The sequence below is a fragment of the Leuresthes tenuis genome, unplaced genomic scaffold (genome assembly GCF_036924035.1).
Source record: "Leuresthes tenuis unplaced genomic scaffold, fLeuTen1.0.hap1 SCAF_6, whole genome shotgun sequence".
Taxonomy (NCBI): Eukaryota; Metazoa; Chordata; class Actinopteri; order Atheriniformes; family Atherinopsidae; genus Leuresthes; species Leuresthes tenuis.
In genome coordinates this window covers 4,480,542-4,492,757 of record NW_027325360.1, presented here as the reverse complement: position 1 = coordinate 4,492,757, position 12,216 = coordinate 4,480,542, and the positions used below count along the sequence as shown (strand labels likewise).

The window sequence follows — 12,216 nt, the reverse complement described above, 5'->3', positions numbered from 1 at the left end:
TGAAATATCTTTGTTTTATGAGTTAATTTACTGTATACTTTAATGAATATGTGCAAACATTTAAAAAAACATTGTAAACTAAAATAAAACATTAAACTTGACAGTGAGGCGGTGGAAACGTCCCCTCTGCCCTTCGTAGGGCCCTTCGTAGGGTTTCCTCTAAGTTCTCAGATGTCAGATACTCAGGGGGCTCATGTTGCCTTTCTCCTCCTCCTCCTCCCCGTCCTCCTCCTCCTCTTCGGAAACGGGATGTGATGTAAATACACAGAAACTTTTTTTATCCCTCTGTCTTTGGAGTGTGGACATCTTCTTCCTTTACTCTTTTAGCGATAAAACAGAGTCAGAAGAAGACTGGAAAAGGTCAAACCGAAGAATAAGAAACCATCCGGGAGATAAAGTGACCGTTAGTTTTTTCCACCATGATCCTGTGAGTTTCTCCTTCTGTCCGCCTGTTTCCGACTACAAACTCACGAGCTGCCGGACCGAACGCCGAGAAAAACGGATCGAACCGGGGAGAGACTCGCTGCTGTTGTGGATCCGGAAGGAAGCTGCGGACAGGTAAGCAGCTGCCGCTTCGTGTGGCTCAGATTGGGCCGGGGTCCGGACTGCTGGAAACTCTACATGACAACAGAGCAGCAGACTGAGGCCTGCAGGGATGAGTCTGCTGACATGTCTGCTTTGTTGCTCAGATTAAACAACAGCCGTTAATATGCAGCTTTTTTTCTACAAAAACAAAAGAAAATCCTGAAATGCAACATGAGAGCACAGGAAATGTTCAAAGAAAATTGTAGTTTGTGAGCAGAGGCAGTTCCAGTTGGAGTGTTAGAGAATACTGACAGTGTCCATGTGGAAAGTCTGTGAAGTGTTGTTATATAAGAGGCATTAACCTGCTAACAGGCCTCACTGACCAGCACTTTGTACTGATCCTCCTGCCTCTGGATGTCCTCAGTTTCACTGACTTCCCTTTATTCATTCCTTTTACAGCTTTTTATTAACTGCAGTGCATTTGAAAAATATACCAAAGAACACAGTCGTGTAAAAAGGAAAATGCACCCTGTCTCAGCTCTGAGGCTTAATGTTTCAGGACATGAAAAGAAACATCATCTGGTCCTCAGCAGAACAAAAACTGAGACAAAACACAGAAGCAGTGTGTAAAAAAACTAAGTGAACCCTCTGATCCAACAGCAGTGAGCTGCAGTAATGGTTTTCTGTGGGACGTTATCAGTCTCTCTCATGGTTCTGGAGGAACTCTTATTTCAGCGTTGCTTCAGCTCATTGAGGTTTGCAGCATTGGTTTCTGCACAGCTCTCTTAAGGTCCCACCACAGCATCTCAGTCAGGCTGAGGTCTGGACTCTGACTGGACCATTGCAACACCTTGATTCTTTTCTTTTTCCCACATTCTGCTGTAGATCTGCTGCTGTGTTTGGGATCTTTGTCCTGTTGATGAGCCAGTTTCAGCCCAGCTTTAGCTGTGGGACAGATGGCCTCACATCTAACTCTAGAATACTTTGGTATCCAGAGGAGTTCATGGTGGACTCAATGACTGCAAGGTGCCCAGGTCCTGTGGCTGCAGAACCAGCCCAGATCATTAGCCCTCCACCACCGTGCTTGACAGCTGGTATGAGGTGTTTGTGCTGATATGCTGTGTTTGGTTTCCTCCAAACGTGCTGCTGTGCATTAGGACCAAACATCTCCACTTTGCTCTGGTCTGTCCAAAGGACATTGTTCCAGAAGTCTTGAGCTTTGTTCAGATGCAGCTTTGCAAACCTAAGCTGTGCTGCCATGTTCTTTTTAGAGAGAAGAGGCTTTCTCCTGCAGCCCTTCCAAACAAGCCATCCTTGTTCAGACTTTTTCTAACTGTGCTGTCATGACCTTTAACCTTTAACATGCTAACTGAGGCCTGTAGAGTCTGAGATGTAGCTCTGGGCTTCTTCACCTTGGGGTGAACTTGCTGGGACGTCCACTCCTGGGAAGATTGACAGCTGTCCTGAATGTTTTCCACTTGTGAATAATCTTTCTCTCTGTAGAATGATGGACTCCAGATAGTTTGGAAATGGCCTTATAACCCTTCGTGTTAACACACACCTGAATGCTGCAGAGCAGCAAACTCACAGAACTTTGTTCACACTCACTGGTGATCAACTAATCAGTGCATTGATCAGCAGCTCCTGGCTGCTACTTACCCTCTTAGTTCCTATGGAAACCGTGAGGGTTCACTTAGTTTTTTGTTTAATAAATAATGACACGGTTTTCTTACATTCTGATTGGTGGTGCCTGAGAACTGAAAGTAAGAGTTTCTTCACATAACTTTATTTATTCAGGCTGCTATATTCCACAGTAAAGCAGCAGCAGCTGAAAGCCGTGGCTCAGTGAGTGATTAATAGTTTAGGACATATAACTGATGGGTTTTAGCTTCTCCTGTTGAGAAGTGAGTTGTGCTGAATGTCCCTGTTTTTCATCACTGACACGTGAAGAACAGACATTCGATGTTCAGCTGCTAACTAACAGCTTAAACTCACATCTGCGGGAATAAAACAGATTGTTCAGGAGAAAGTTCTGGATGTGCTGTAATCAGCCGGTGGCTTTGGGAGACTTTCTGTGCTCTGACATCAAAGGAGCCCGTTACAGGATGGATCCAAACATGGCCCATTTGCAGATTATCACCTAATGACTCTGTGCTTTTAGTGATAACACATATCAGCTTCACGTTTACGTCAGCTGGAACAGTGCAGGAGTCGTGCTGTGCTCCCTTTGGAAAGAACAATCTGTGGATCAGGTGTCAATAAAACGTCTTATCAAGCAGGACCAAGAGGCTTTTCCACACGAGACGCTGCTAATGCTGGAAATACTGCAGTAACAGAAACCTTCCGTGTGTTCATCATTAACTCAAGTTGGTTAATGATCTTAACTGCGTTTTGTGACCTTCACTGAATATTTCCTTCCAAAGGAACTGAAGTTTGTGTATTTCAACCCTCCTCCCAGTTTTAAAGTGTTTAACACAATTAACTGTTAGCGTGGCTGGAAACATTGGTGGTGTCGCTAAGGTTACCCATAACTCAGTTTACTGTATCATGAGCCATGAGTTAACTGACAATGTGACCTGTGTTTGAGGTGAACACATATGACAGACACACGGCCGACGCCTGCAGCCAATCAGGGAGCAGGATTTCGATGAGTCTGGATTGGTGATGTGCTCTTCTTCAGATGAGTCTGCAGAGTTATCATGAGCGTGTGTGTGAGTGTGTGTGAGCGTTGTTGACCTTTTGACATGCACTGGGGTCTGTGGGGGATCATGTTTGGGTTATTTTCATGCTCAGAGCTCAGTCAGCTCTTTACAGGCACAAGCTGACAGCAGAGTTTCAAACATCTAAATACAAACTCCTCTGAAGGGAAGCTGTCTTCTTCATCCTCGGGCTTTATTTCCGTCCATCGCACATTAAACTAAATGTGAATGTTAGCAAATCGATTCTGAAATGATTCTTATGATTCTACAGCTCATTTTGTAGCAGCTATGTACAGTTTCCAGGTTAAATTTCTTTGATTCAAACTATTCATCAAAGCTTTTCCTGTGAACATCAAGCCTTACAGCTTTCTTTTTCTAAAGCTAACCAAGCAGTTGTGATGCCTAAACCTATCAGAGTTCACATTAAAGTAAACAGCGGAAAACAAGGAAGTAAAAATAAAATTGTCCCATCAAGACGTCGTGTGTTTCGACGCTTTATGGCGGGTAACCAGGTATCTGTAGTCCTCCTCCAGGGTGGGAATAGTGTCTGGTTCGTTCCCTTTAAATCACACCTTTCTCAGCTCCCTAATTTCTGGCACGCTGGTAGCACTGATGCACACACTCCAGCCCGGGAGGTGGTGGTACTGCACCTAAAGTGTTTGCCAGCCGCCAAGAAGACTCACAGGATGCACTGAGTGAAGAAAGTTTGGTGGTCAGTGGCAGAAGGCGAGGCTGCATTGCTTGGCTGCCCGACGGCAGCTTGGATCAGAGCGTGTTTGTGTGAAACGCTTCCAGTATCACCTCAGTGCTAAACGTGTTGCACCTTAGAGAGGCAGAGTCTCTCAAGGGTAGAGACGGACAGAGGATCAGCAAAAACTGCACAACAGCTTCACAATAATGTTCCCTACTGATGAACAGGACCCAACTTTTTAAAACCAAATATTGGTTTATGAGTCTTTTTTTTTTACATTTATATTTCATCCAGAGTCCCAGAAGAACTCGGCTTATTAACCTGTTTTATAGATAGACACTATGTCCACATAAATGTACTGATTTAGATTAATCCCACATTTAAAGAAGTCCTGAAACCCTGGAAAATAAATCAACTCTAATCATGATAAGTGGCTAATTGTTGAAATTACATTGAAGAATGTGAAACAGTTTCAGGTTCCAGCTGTAAGAAAAGTGCTGTTTTATATCACAGGGAACTGATAGTCAGACGCAGAGGATACTTAGAGCTCAGAAATGGTGTCGGTGAGTGCAGATTAGGTGCTGTCCTGGAAAAATACCTGATGGGTGACCACAAAGCGTTGTCTGAGACTCAAACGGGGAAGACGACTGTCCCCAAAACAGAAGAGTGAGTGATGACCGCCCGCCCCGGCAGGTACATTCAAACAGCTTCATGTTTGTGATGGGATTTGATAAAAATCTGATTTATTGTTCCTGGAACAGGCTGCGAGAGCAGCCTGGAGCTCCAGTGAGTTTCTGAGTGATTTCACAACAGCAGCAGCTCGGTTTGGCTCAGACTGTGAGAGCTCTGTTCCCTCACCAAACAAAGCAGTGGAAGTCATGTCGTCTCAATGCTGCCACCCATCTCTGGCTTTCAGGCTGTCTTCACCCTGCATTTTACCTCAAAGTGTACAGGAACAGGCAGTGTGCTTCCAGGCCCAAAACCCTCCTGCTGCTGCTGTCCGGTTTATATTTCTCACAAGATCACATGATGTCTGTTGTTCTTCTGAGAACTTGTATTTCTGTTTGTCTTTGACCATCTAACCACAGCTGAGGTGAATTACTGCAGATTTGCCCCCATTTGCTGTCTTGAGAAAGAAAATTCCTGTACTTCTGGAGTGATACTTTGCTTTTTTCTCTAAAATGGGTCGTTGGGTTTGTTGTGTGATTGGTTACTCAACTGACAAATACATTCGGTACTTAGAAAGTACTTAAAAATGACACATTTTGTCCCCACATTTGACATACAGGATACAGAAATGATTCATCTTATTACAAAACACTTGTGTGATTAAGGTTAGATTCCAAAGAACACATTAGTGTATTCAGCACTGTGCAAAAGTCCTGAACCGCCCCTCATTTCTTTCCATTTTCCCAGGAAAAGAGTAAATACATGCAGTGATTTACTGAAACATGGTCAAACATGAATATAAATACAGTATATGAGGTAAAAACAGAGTTTGTACAGTTTTAAGCAGCTTTAAAGTGAATATCTGGTCTGAGCTCCTTTATCCTCCAACACAGCCTGAACCCTCTGAGACCAGCTTTCTGTCATTTCTTTAAGGAGTCTTCAGGAATAGTTCTCCAGGCTTCTTGAAGGACATCCCAAAGCTCTTCTTTGGATGTGGGCTGCCTTTTGTTCCGTTCTCTGTCAGATGATCCCACACTGCTTCAATAATGTTGAGGTCCAGGCTCTGGGGAGGATTCATCCCTCCATAAGACCTGTTGCCACTGATTTTCAGTCCACTTCTTGTGTCATTTGGCACAGCTCAGCCTTTTCTCCCTGTTTCCCTTCCTTAAGAACGGCTTCTTGACAGCCACCCTTCCATGGAGACCATTTGAGATTGTATCTTAAGGCTATAGTTTTCTGCAGCGCAGCATTCATGTCACCTGACTCATAAAATGAGTCGTAACTGCACACACGTCTTTTGCAACATGCCTTTTGTCATGCATAGAGCTGATCCTAAACATCTGCAGAAGGGACAGCAGGAGAAAAGTAAGGGGTTACAAGTGTGAGGGAAGCAGAAAAGTGCAGTGATTGTGTGCAGGAAGAGTCTTGAAACAGCGATCTGTTGCAGGAAGTATAAGCCTGATCAAACATCTGCTTTTGTCCTCAGGGAAAGTCATGCAGTCAGCACTTACTGCATTTCATTTGTTCAGACTAACGTCTCTGTACACAAAGGAGTCTTTTTACCTGAAAGAAGTCCAGAAACTGTTGATGTTTTTTAAATTAAATGTACAATTTTCTTTAAAGTACATCTTAACAATTACTTCTTTTGGATATATACATCATTTGCTCCATAAATATTTGGAAGCATTACCCCTTTTCAGCTCATAGTCATAAGACAAATATGCACGATACCCTTATAGATAACAGACGAGGCACCTTTTGGTTGTATACGTGTAACAGAAAACCTTTTTCATTCAAAAGATTCAGTTTCCTTGTCATTTAGAACCAAACTGAGTTACATTAAGTGTAAAAATGTTAGTTTTTGTCGTGATGCACCTCCTTTATGGAACCTTCCTATCGTCCCACCGGCTTACATAAAATCCACAAACTGTCGAGCCATTGGCTTCGTGTTCCGGTGAATAAGCAGAATAAAAACGTTTGATCTGGGTCTGGCTCATTCGTGATGCCTGTGACCTTCGGCACGTTGAAGTATGCCATCGCTGTGTAGATGGAAAGCAGGAGAAGTCTGTTTTAATCATATAGGATGCTGTGGCCGCTGTACTCGATGACACTGACTTTGAAAGTTAACAGGATGACATCAGACTGTCTTTGGCTTCCCAATAAAAGACTCATCCTGATATCTACAGTATGTGTACTATTAGATCCAGATCTCCTTTAAAATTGATCCAGTTCAACCTGGAGCCAATTAATTATTTCTGTCTGTGAGTTTTTAGCCAAACATGGAACGATTTCATGCACATTTGCAGGATACATACAGGAAGATATTTAAGTGCATCCTTCCAATAAAATCCTTGGGAAGTTCAGATAAATATTTATCCTCAGGTCATTAAGCCACCACATAAAGTCCATGACCCTCTTATCGAGTATTAGTGATTTGGGAAGCTCTGGCGATACTTTTTTAATATAAACACCACTTCAGCCCTCACAGGAAACAGTTAAAATGTCTCCAGGATAAGTGTGTGCAGATAAAAGCTGTGGTTGGAGGGGAAGGAGCAGATTACAGATGGTCGTAAATAAACGACTGTGTCGAGTTTCCATCAGCCGAGCTGCGGCCAGCGCCTCATTAAACCATTAAGAAACCGCATGGAGGATCTGTTAGAGTGGATCTGTTTGAGGTTGGTGAGGTTGGAGAGGAAGAATGCTGAACATGGCTGCTGCTGCAGAGCATACAGACAGAAACCATCTGTGAGATAAAGGTTCTGGGTGAAGCATCACCTTCTAATGGTTCATTTGTCTTCATCACAGCTGATAGGCACATATCAGAGCTTTGTAAATGTCTTGAATTGTCTCTTTTTGCTTGTTACTTTCCAGCTCCTGAAGCCTGGACGGTCAAAAGTCTTGCTGCATGGATTCCATGTTTCAGAGATTCTTTTACAGCAGGTTGTAGCTCCTTATAAGGGTGACAGCAACATCTTCAACCAAAGAGTTGGCCAATATTTTTTCTTGAAAACGACACTCTAAAGTAAGCTTTTGAATGTTTTGTCACGTTTGTCATGCAAGGATTGCAGATGTTTCCGTGGGGCTCCTTCAAAGACATCTGGGACAGCAACACTAGAAAAACACAATAAATTCAATTACACAGTGACGTTAAGGGAGAAAAAATAGTTGATTTCCATTGAATTGACTTTGTTTTAACCCTGGGCTGATCCATAATAAATAATACCTTCACATAATTCCAGATTGGTTCGTTAATCAATGTGTTTTCTCCTGATATAAACACACATGAAAAGCTGGTATTCAGCTATTAACTTTGATTTAAAGTTCAGTAATGAAAGACCCTTTACCCCAAACCCCATGAAAGCTTTGGATCAGCTGATTCTGATGGGGTTAAATGACTCATCACAGATGCTGCCAGAAATGCTTCAGCATGTTGGACATATCTCCTCTCTTGCATTAACTTGTTTTTGTGCAGTAATTACCATAAACTGAATCACTGTTGTTGTTTTTGTGAAGCTTAGCACTTATTTAAACCTCAACCATGGAAAAGAGTTCAGGTTAGAGGCCACTGGCAGGCCGGGTCAGGACCGATGATGTGACTTAGAAAAGGTTTTGTTAATTTCACATGTAAGAAACCTCTTTTTTGTCCATTCTTCCTGGTAAAACCAGTAAAACTATGCAAAGTCTCATAGGTAGAGGGGAAGTACCGTACTGCGCAAAAGTCTTGAGCAACCCCTCTTTTCTTTTTATATTTTCAGAAAAACAGGAAACAGGTGCAGTGATTAACAGAAACATCTGCAAACATAAATGGGATATGAGTTAAAAACAGTTTGTTCAGTTCTAAGCAGCTTTAAAGTGAATCTCTGGTCTGAGCTCCTTTATCCTCCAACACAGCCTGAACCCTCTGAGACGAGCTTTCTGTCATTTCTTTAAGGAGTCTTCAGGAATAGTTCTCCAGGCTTCTTGAAGGACATCCCAAAGCTCTTCTTTGGATGTGGGCTGCCTTTTGTTCCGTTCTCTGTCAGATGATCCCACACTGCTTCAATAATGTTGAGGTCCGGGCTCTGGGGAGGATTCATCCCTCCATAAGACCTGTTGCCACTGATTTTCAGTCCACTTCTTGTGTCATTTGGCACAGCTCAGCCTTTTCTCCCTGTTTCCCTTCCTTAAGAATGGCTTCTTGACAGCCACCCTTCCATGGAGACCATTTCTGATGAGGCTTGGGCCAACAGTAGATGGATCAGCTGAAGGTCCAGATGCATCTCTCAGGTCCTGTCAGGTCACAGCTGGATTTTTTCCTCTTTCTTAAGGACATCACTTTCAGATCCTGTTCATCTGCTGGAGTTTTTTAGGCCTGACACTTCTTCTTTTGTCCTCCACTTGTCCAGTTTCCTCAAATGTTTTAAGGACACACTGCACACCATGCTGAGATATGCCAAGTTTTCAGCTAATAGCTCTTTGGGAATCACCTTGTTGCTGCAGAAATCCTATTTTCTGTCTGTCAAACTGTGTTATCTTTGCTGTTTTTCATAGATGCAACTAAAGAAATGGGAACAAATGATGTGTCTTTGTGACAGGCTGCTGGTAACAAAGTGCTTAAAGATCCAATTTAAGATTGGTTCTTTGCTAAGTTGTCTGTTCTGTGTCGACACAACACTGGTTCATCCCTTGAGTTTGGAGCCTTTTTTCTGCTTGAATGATTCATAGGTCAGAGTTCAGTGACTTAACAAAGAAAAAACACATCAGGTACAAGGACTGAAAATGAGTGAAAAAGCAGAAAATGTGCAAAGAAAAACTTTGAAAGACCCTCAGAAAGCTGGAGAAATATTGCTCAAAACCACTTTAAAAGATTACAGGAAAGTCTGGCTGCTTGGAGGGAAAATATTGAAAAATGCGGGTGAATCAGGACTTTAGCAGAGTACTGTAAGTGAACATGACATTAACTTGTTGAATTTATGGTGATTAGTGGATGAAATAAATCAAAAATGTTGCTTTAGGTCCTCAATTTGGCAGTCAGCCAGCTTCATAATCAGGACCATCATTTTTTAGGCCCATGCATGTTTCTTGTCTGCAAACTCTTATCTGTGAGCTGTAGAAATTAGTTGTTTGGAATCAAATGAGTCGGTGGCACAACATGAAACGCAACAGAGCTCAAACAATGCTGTTTAATGTCATAAACAAATGTTCCTGTAGAGTCGCTCAGCCTCAGTCTGTTTGGAGATAAGTAGACCTCACTGGGCCTCTGCTCCCTCCACCCACTGCTGACAGAATTATGATACCCTGCATACCTGTATCTGTCTTTGTGTTAGCATGTAGACGCATGCATGTGCACAAAGCTGGATATATACTCACGAGTATGTTTTAAAATGGCCCCAGGGGCACGTTGGCATTTGTGTGTGTGTTTAAAGAAATTCTAGAGAGCAAAGCAGCAGAGTCTTGAGTGACACTTTGACGTCAGAGGAGTTACTGGAAAGATTTAAAGTCTCATTGTGAAATCCAAAAGAGCTGCACCGAATCCACTAAAAACAACATGTGAGTGAAATAGAATAACAGCCAGTTTTATTTAGAGTGCCCATATTTTACTCACTTACAGGTTCAGCATTTTACTTTGGGCTCCGCTAGAATAACCTACTTAGGATTTTTTTTATGCAAGAATTTTAATTTACTTCTTCCACCACTGATTTCTTCTGAAGGATATCTTTATGAAGTCATTGTGAGATTTGTGGATCTTTTTAAGCCTCTCTGAACATATTTTTGGATGGTTTAGCTGCAGTGACCAGTCAGTGTGAGAAAGCCTTTCTTCAGGCTGGGTGTGTAGATAGATGGATGGATAGATAGATAGATAGATAGATAGATAGATAGATAGATAGATAGATAGATAGATGTGGTTGGGAGGAATGATTTCCTGTATCGTCCCTTAGAGCAGCGGGGTGGAATGAGTCTGTTGCTGAAGCTGCTCTTTCTTTTCTCCAGTGTTTTGTGGAGGGGATGTTAGGGATTGTCCATGATTGGCAGCAGTTTTGCCAGCATCCTGTCCTCCTCCAGGGTGACAAGCTTAGAGCCAACAGCAGACTCTGCTTTGCTGATCAGTTTGTTCAGCCTGTTGCCGTCCTTTTCCTTGATGCCCACACCCCAGGACACCACTGCAAAGAAGATGGTCCTCGCCACAACAGATAAAACTTCTGCAGCATCTTGTTGCAGACGTTAAAGGACCTGAGCCTCCTCAGGAAGTAAAGCCAGCCCTTCTTATAGATGGCCTCCGTGTTAGTGGACCAGTCTAGTTTATTGTCCAGTGTGACACCCAGGTACCTGTTTGCTGGTACCATCTCCACATCCGTATATTCGAAGAATTGTTTGCTCAGTTTTGCAAAGCTCTGAAAGTTATTGACCAGAAAACTCCTGTCAGTTCATGTCTTTCTTTTAAAGGCTGAGACCCCTCAGAGTTGAACAACTACTGTCTGACTTCTAAAGTTTTTAATTGGTGATATTTTAGGGGATTTTGAGTCTGGTTTTAGGTCTGGCCACAGTCCTATAAATACTGGTATGGCTGTAACAAATGATCTCATTGGTTTGATTGATTTAAACAAACATTGTGCTGCACTTTTAGAGATTACCTCATCGTTCAAACACAGTAAATATGCAGAGCCACAAACTGACTTTTTTAAAAATAGCTGAAGGCATTCCCCAAGTTTCCATGTCGGGACCCATTCTATTTATCATTCTCACAAATGACTTCAGACTGAAAGTAGAAGCAAAACGCACCTTTTTGCTGATGACACCATAATCTATATATATATATATATTGCATCTGTAACATTTGTTGTGCACAGCTTCCTCAAATACAAGTTAAGTCAAGTGATGTCAAGTGATGATGGTAACATTTTACATATGATGGTAAATTCATTGAAGGAGTGTTTTTGGATGTAGGAAGAAATGACAAACTCTAGTTAAAACACCTGAAAGTGACAAAAAATCTAACAGACACCGTGATATTACAAATGCAGCAGCTTATTGTACTGCTAAAGACATGCAGCCAATGAGCACAGTGGAAAATAAGGGGTTCAAGTGGATGCTAAAAGTTATGGACCCGACTTTTTCCCATATCGCCCAGCCCTGTCTTTCAGACAGATAGACAATTTATAGGTGAGAATGACTTAAACGACACGCACGTTGGTCACGGGGTTCAGTGACACATGTGACCTAGTTTAGAACTGAAGAAGCCTTTCTGATGAGAGGTGAAACATCTTTAAGATCTAAGAAGTCCAGTTGCCCTCATTCAAGCTTTTAGGATTACATTCTGCTGAGTGTTTTAATGTAGCCCAGACTTTAAGAAGTTAAAACTGCATCTTCCTGTTGGACATGAAATGTTCTGTAGAAAGAACATGAATCAGAAGCCGTCCATCTATTTCTGAACTTAAATTTATGGTTGTTTTCCTTGAAAGGTCACGGTTATTTTACATGTTGATGTAAACTTGACATGAACTTTTTTGTCTGTCACATAAGTTGATTACAGCCTATCTGCGTCTTATGTTAGCTTTGCTGCTTCTGTCGTGGCCAGATCTCCCTTTCAAAGAAGATGTTTTTTAGCTTTTCTTTCAGTCCTGACAGCATTTTTTCCTAGTTAATTAGAGGCTG

The 12,216-nt window shown here is 42.2% G+C and overlaps 1 protein-coding gene across 2 annotated transcripts in view; it reads left to right on the top strand.

The window, feature by feature from the left end:
• Positions 1-216: 216 nt before the first annotated feature.
• Positions 217-12,216, top strand: part of ddr2l (discoidin domain receptor family, member 2, like) — a 43,426-nt gene continuing 31,426 nt past the window's right edge. The window contains exon 1 of one of the 2 annotated variants that reach the window (XM_072387269.1): positions 217-558. The gene's annotated coding sequence lies outside the window, so the exon portion shown is untranslated. The remainder of the gene's footprint in view (positions 559-12,216) is intronic. The other variant, XM_072387270.1, reaches the window with a different exon arrangement.